Genomic DNA, 7,011 nt, shown 5'->3' on the forward strand with positions numbered 1-7,011 from the left:
TTAAATTATCACAAAGCAGTGTTATTGGCATTTATTGTGGAGGCATTAACTTTTATAGCTCTATTGTGTTATAATCCATTCAATTTTCTGGCAATTTAGAAGAACAACTATTTATAAGGGGATTAGCTTAGTTATGTCTTCAAGCTGCCAAATGTTTCCCTGAGAGACATGGATTAAGGTTCAGAAATAACTTAAAGTTGCTGGGTGTGATGGTACACACCTGTTATCCCAGGGACTCTGGAGGCCAAGACAGGAGGATTGCAAATTTGAGGCCGCCTCAACAAATTAGTGAAGCCCTCAGGAGTTTAGAGAGACTGTTGCTGAAAGTTCTGTCCTTGTCGCCAATGCCAATCCAATAGCAAGGGCAAGGTTTTGAGAAAAAAGAAAAAAGGTTTATTGCTTTGCTAGCAAAGGAGAAACAGAGGGGACTCCTGTCCCAGAGGCTGTGATTCTGCCCATCAGCAAGAGCAGGGGGCTTTGAAAGAGATGATTCAAAGGTGATTTTGCACGTGTTCTGGGTCAGGAATAGTAATTCACTTGTTAATTTGGGAGATAGTCATTTCTGAGATCTTCTGATACCATCACCAATTCTGAATTACTTCCTGCCTTCGGTAGGTGTTGACTCAGGGACACTGTGACTCTGTCTAGGATGGGGAAGAAAGGTAATCCTGTTTTCCCTGAGATTAGGGAGGGGGAGAGATTAGGGAGGAGCAGGGAGAGAGGAAGATAAAGAAACTTCCATTTATTTAAAAAATAAATTGCAGGGACCGAGCAGCAAGGGCTATATTTAACTATAAAGCAGACCACTGTTACAAGACCCTGTCTCAGAATAAGAAATATAAAGGACTGGGAGTGTTTCTCAGGGGTAATGTGTCCCTGGGTTAAATCCCTAATACTCCCCACTCCCCAAAATAAATCAATAAAATAAAGCAAAATGACTTTAAGGAGATGAGTCAAGCTAGCAGGAACTGAAGGAGCAGTACCAGGCATAGCTTTGGGTGCTATCTTATTTCATTCCATCCTTTTGGCAAATTACAGTAATAGGTAAACTTTCTCTGTAGGGTGCCAAATAATCATTTAAAAAGTGAAGTTTTTTTTTTTTTTATAAAAGTCAAAGTGTGCATTGCGAGAAATTTTAGAAGCAATCAGCAGTAACAAAATTGCTTCAAGTTAAATTTATTTTACCGTAGAAATTCCTTCCTTCCTTTCTTTGTGCCAGGGTAAGGGAGTGGTTATTTTCAATAAGAGCCAAATCACTTTCTACATGAAAGCCTAGACATACAGCCATTTAATTGCTTTGGGTGGGCCTATCAATTTAAATTGTATGGGTTGACTTCCACATGGACATGGGTAGAGATGGGAAAGGAATTGAATTCTGGGAGCCCTGGCTCCTGGAAAAGGTTTGCATTGGGTGAATCACACCAGCTGGTGAATCATGCACCCATTCATTTCACAAAAGTTCTGTTAAATAAACATTACAGGAGGCCCTTCGTTCGAACTGAACACTTGCACGGGACCCGATGGACAAGATTAAAAATCAAAATGAAGTCACCCAGGCTGAAGTTCCATTTCACCAAGTTGAAACTGTTTACCTGCCCTTTGGAGAAATAGGGATTAGAGAGATAACAGCCACATTTTCAGGGCAGTCAAGTTCAACTAGCATGATAATGAAGTTCCCTCTGCTTTAATCCTTACACAAAAAAAGTGACCTGAAATAACCTGAAGATAACCAAACAGTTGTTTTCCTACTGTTTCCCTGTCCCTGCCCAAGGAAAGTAATTCTGAAATGATCAGTCTGTTTTCTTCCAGCCCTTTTCTGTCCATAAAAATTAGCCTCTTCAGCGGGGATGGTTGGAAGATTTATTCTATTTTCTAGAGTAAAACAAATGAAGCCATCCTGGCATGGTGGCACACACTGTAATCCCAGTGGCTCAGGAGGCTGAGGCAGGAGGATGGTGTGTTCAAAGCCAGCCTCAGCAAAAGCGAGGCGCTAAGCAACTCAGTGAGACCCTGTCTCTAAATAAAATACAAATAGGCCTGGGATGTGGCTCAGTGATTGAGTGCCCCAAGTTCAATCCCCAGTACCAAAAAAAAAAAAAAAAGCCAAATAAGATCTTTAAATTGTTGTAATTTTATACTCTGACAGATCACAAACCTTGATTGTCTTGGGAGTTGCCAGGCAAACCTACAACCCTGGGAACAGTATGGTCTATATCTGGGAAACCTGCTGTTGACAGAAAAGGCAATTCAATCACTTTAATTCTCTTTGCTTAGATGGGAGGATTTTCTGCAGTAACACAAACAAACTTAATGTGTCCATCAAGAGCATATCAGAGGTTGAACTGCATAAGAAAAGTTCTGATCATTGAGAGAAAGTAGACTGTCAGAAGTTAATCTGCTCACAGCATGAATTAAGCACAGTTGTAAGCAATAGATTTTGTGAAGATTCCAACCCACTAATCATTGAAAGTGCCTTGGGTGTGCCTATATCCTGAGACTCTGGAGGCCGAGGTAAGATTCCAAGTTCCAGGCTAGCCTCTGGAATTTAGCCAGTCCCTGTCACAAAATAAAGAAAGGGCTGGGGATGTAGCTCAGGGGTGGTGTCCTAGCCTAGCATGTGTGAGGCCTTGGTTACTGGAAAAAAAAAAAAGAATCTGGTGCACAGTAGACACTGTCTACACACTAATTATGATTGCCCCAGTGGTGGGCATGCTGGACTGGCATTATCTGTGTTTGTTTCGACTGACATATGAATGGAAAAAGAGGAAGAAGATCAGTGGTGTGCAAATCCAACTGACCACCAGAATTTCATGAGGAGTTTTCTAAAATTTAAATTTCAAGTTCTAGTGCTGGAGATTTTTATTCTCATTCAATGGTTCTTCTTCTTCTTCTTCTTTTTTTTTTTTTTTACTTTTTTTAAGTTCTGCAGCTGATTTGGTCTGTTCATCAGATTTAGAAACTACTAAATTCCTTCTCAGTTCTACTATCAAGAGTTTGGAATAGCTTCAAAATCTGGACTATGGAGAAGAATCCTTTCTTGATACTTATAGTTCAAACTCACACATATTTGCATTTAACCAAAGTCAACTCATTTTACTGTGCCTCCTCTCAAGGTTTGAGAATCTGTAAGGTAATTGAAGACACAAATGAAGCTTTTTGAGTGGTAAACAGTTTCTCTATGTGCACATCAGAACCTACAGAACTCAAGGCAACCTGTTTACTTACATGTATTAATTTAATATAAAGGATATAGAGGATGCCTGGAATCCTAGCAGCTCAGGAGGCTGAGGCAGGAGGCTTGCAATTTCAAGGTCAACCTCAGCAATTTAAGAAGGCCCTAGGTAACTTCCTGAGATCTCACAATACAAAAGTAAAAAGGGCTGGGAATGTGGCTCAGGGGCAAAATGCAAAAAGAGTTTAGAAGAGTCCTGAGCATAGGAGCTTCTGTCCCTGAGGGTTGGTGCATGTCACTCTCACACACATAGATACTTTCACCTACCCAAGCTCCTCCCTCTTCCCCGGGGGTCTTTGGGTAGGGCTGAAGATTCCAACCCACTAATCATTTAGGCTTTCTGGTGAAGGCCCCATCCCAAGTTACATAACTTCCTAAACTTTGGTAAGATCATAAAGGACTCATTATGAATAATAAAAGACATTCCTGGCATGCGGTGCGGGTGGCAGCAACATCTTATGCAGCGGGAGCAGCAGGGATTGGGGAACCGAGTTGTGGGGGAAAGGGGCAGGGTTCCTGCCAGCTTTCTGCCTCGCCCTGCACCACGCCAGGAAGCCACTCCTACTTGGAGCACGGAGCTTTGAGGCTCTTGGTGGGGTCCTGAGGTTGTGACCCTGGCCCTCTCCATTCCATGCACACCACCAGGATCAGATTGAGGAATCTTGTGATTCCTAATATCTACCTAATATCTACCCAAGAGACCTGCCAAAGATGACCCTGAATCTAAGATAGAGGGAGGACGGCCCCAGCTGCAGTCTTAAATCCACTCTTCAGCCAGCCACTTGGGCACCGCTCAAGTTCTCTGCTTCTCCTTCTCTCATGTGCTAAACTGGAATGGACTGGCCCTTGCAAAATGAGTGCCTTTGGGCAAGTGACTTCTCTATGCTTCTGTGTGCCTCATCTGGGAAGTGGGACTTAGCACCGTGGCACCTACGCTGCAGGACTTCTGTGAAGGCAAACGAGTTTAAGTGGCAAAAGTGTCCAGCCCATGAGAGCTGTCAGAAAATGTCTTTTTATTCTGAGTCCCCCATTCCAAAATCCAAAAAGCTAGAAATCAAACAAGTGTCTCTTGTTTTTTGGTAACTTGACAGCAATTCCCAACTCAACTGACTTGATGTTAAGTCAAGTCTTTTTATTCCACTGTGGTCCTTTATTTCCAAGGATTGAAAATGTTCTAATAATAAAAATTGTCTTAGTGTAAGGGTAAAAGAAATTGAAGTTAAAGCGTAAAAGTTAAAGAGTAAAAGACCGGGTGTTGTAAAGTTTCTAAGCTGCAAGGTCTGAGTTAAATTTCTGTAGCTGTTAAGACAATGCTTGCCCAGTAATAAGGGCTCTGTGTGGTCGCACATAGGCATTGCAGGGCCTGGACCAATTAGTTTAAATGTAACCCCCTCCTTAGGAATGACCAATCACTCCAGCCTGACCTGTTCCCGCCAATGAATGAACCAATCATGTTTAGGAGTTGTTGTTCAATTTTCCCGCGCCTCATGATGATTTGTTCTGATGTATACAAAGCCCTCCGCCCTCCCCAAAAAGTGTACTTAAGCAGTGCTCAGCCCCTGCTCGGGGCTCTGGGCTGCTTTCCCTTCTTGAGTGGGCATGGAGCCCCAGCATGCTGGTTCAATAAATCCCCCTTCTGCCAATTGCATGAGTGGTCACTTGGTGGTCTCTTTCTCCGACATTTCGCGGGATCCTTACACTAGTACTGACATACAAAAAAAAAAAAAAAAAAAAAAAGACATTCCTCTCACTGAGGAAATCTCAAAGGTTTTAGGAGGTTCATGCCAGGAAGAGGGGACAAAGACCAAATATATTTCTTATTTTACCAGTCTGAGAAAACCTTAGTTTCATGCACACCTGTAATCCCAGAGATTCCAAAGGCTGAGACAGGAGGATGGGAAGTTTGAGGACAGCCTCAACAACTTAGTGAGGCCCTAAGAAAGTGACACCCTACCTCAAAATTTTAAAAGTTAAAAAAGGGCTTGAGGCTGGGCATATGACTGGGTCAGTGGTTAAGTACCCCTCGGTTCAATCCCCAGTACAAAAAAAAAAAAAAATTTAATGTTCCCATTTTTCTTTTAAGGTGGAATGAAAATAGAAATCTTTAGATTAGATATAATCTTATCTTTAGATCAAAGTGCTTGTGACATCCATCAGAGCTATTTATTTTGCATGGATTTTTTTCTATAGCATGTTGTACTTTAGTGCATAACACTCAAGGTACAGGACATTGTAACTAACATTGTTATAAATAAAAGGGAGATCAGATCAGTCTTCAAGGGCTCCAGAGTGAACAGCATCTTCAAAACCTCCATGTTTATCATCTTTACTTTCTGGGGGTAATTTAATAAGGTCATCAATCCAAAGAATTGTAATTACAGCTTCTGTTGCAAATTTCGAGCTCTTTAACTAGGGTGGGTTCTAACACCCCTGCTTGTTTGTTGTTTGTTTGATTTACCATTGATCAAATCAAGACCAATCCATTTTAGATTTTTACGTTGTGGATTAACTTGAGCCTCATCATGAAAAGCTCTTAACTTTGCAACCAGATCTGTGGAGTCTTGGGCAGCATGAACTGCCAGTGTATTAGGAATAACAAGAAGAGATCTTTCTAACCCTGCAATAGCAAGCTGTTCCGGAGAGCCCATGCTGGTGGCTTAGTTTTCCAGGTATATGGAAAGGGCTGCTTCTACAGCGCCCCCACCAGGAACCACAGATTTCGACTCCAAAACTCTTCACCACACAAACAGCATCATGTAAAGAGCGCTTGGTCTCATCACACATGAAATCATTTGCCCCACATAAAATAATTGATGCAGATGTACGTGCCTTAGTATTTTTGATTAAGATCAGCTCATCATCACAAATTCTCTCCTATACCACTTCTTCTGCTGGTCCCAACATGGTAGCTTCCAAAGTTTCTTCACCTTCCAAATTGGCCAGGGTTGACAGAATAGTTGCTCCTGACACTTTAGCAATGCGCTTAAGATCCCTTTTCAAAACTCTTCTAACTGCCATGGGGCCAGCCTCCCCAAAGCACTTCAGACACATCATCAATTCCACCAAAAAATATGGAACGCTTCACGAATTTGCATGTTATCCTTGAGCAGGGGCCATGCTAATCTTCTTTGCATCATTCCAGTTTTAGTATATGTGCTGCCGAAGTGAGAGCTGGAAATTGGTTTTAATAGACTATTCTTCCATAGCTAGCCTCGTGCTTCCTGGTAAGATTTGGGCAGACCTCAGCCCTTATCCTAACTTTGTTCAAATTCTCAGATCTTTATTCTTCAGTTTGTCATGTGCTATGAATGGAAATAAGAATGCTAAACTTAGTATCTGCTGTTCCTTCTTTCTGCTGCCATATATAGTGGTTTATATCCCTATATGAGATACATTCCCAGATGTGTAGCTACTTCTGCATTTCTCTATTTTATGTAAGCAGAATGATCTGTACAGATTATTTTGCTGCATTTCATGTTTTCTAAGATGACTCTATTTTGATACAATAGCATGATGTCATTTGCTTTTAAATATTGTACTGTATCCCTCTTTATGGATCAGTTTTTTCTTTTTCACGGTCATGTGGATGTTTGTTTCACTGTTTATTATTAAAAGCTGTGTGAAGACATTCTCATACATGTCCCACTGCATAAATCTGTGACTCTTTCTCTAGGGCATACACTAGGGCTTTATAGGTAGAGTATGGGTAACTTCTGACTTTCTAAGATGTTGCTAATCTGTTCTGGAGAGTCAGTATATTAGTCATATGTGAGATTTCA

The 7,011-nt window shown here is 41.4% G+C and overlaps 1 non-coding gene and 1 pseudogene across 1 annotated transcript; both read right to left on the minus strand.

The window, feature by feature from the left end:
• Positions 1 to 5,500: 5,500 nt before the first annotated feature.
• On the minus strand, positions 5,501 to 6,283 carry LOC124105623 (T-complex protein 1 subunit alpha-like; annotated as a pseudogene).
• Positions 6,284 to 6,297: 14 nt separating this feature from the next.
• Positions 6,298 to 6,404, minus strand: LOC124107205 (U6 spliceosomal RNA). The gene has a single exon (XR_006856323.1). It is a non-coding gene; the product is annotated as a U6 spliceosomal RNA (small nuclear RNA).
• Between the last annotated feature and the right edge of the window lie 607 nt (positions 6,405 to 7,011).

The sequence above is a fragment of the Marmota monax genome, unplaced genomic scaffold (assembly GCF_021218885.2).
Source record: "Marmota monax isolate L192 unplaced genomic scaffold, Marmota_monax_Labrador192_F-V1.1 WCK01_AAM20220418_F8-fsc00099, whole genome shotgun sequence".
Lineage (NCBI taxonomy): Eukaryota > Metazoa > Chordata > Mammalia > Rodentia > Sciuridae > Marmota > Marmota monax.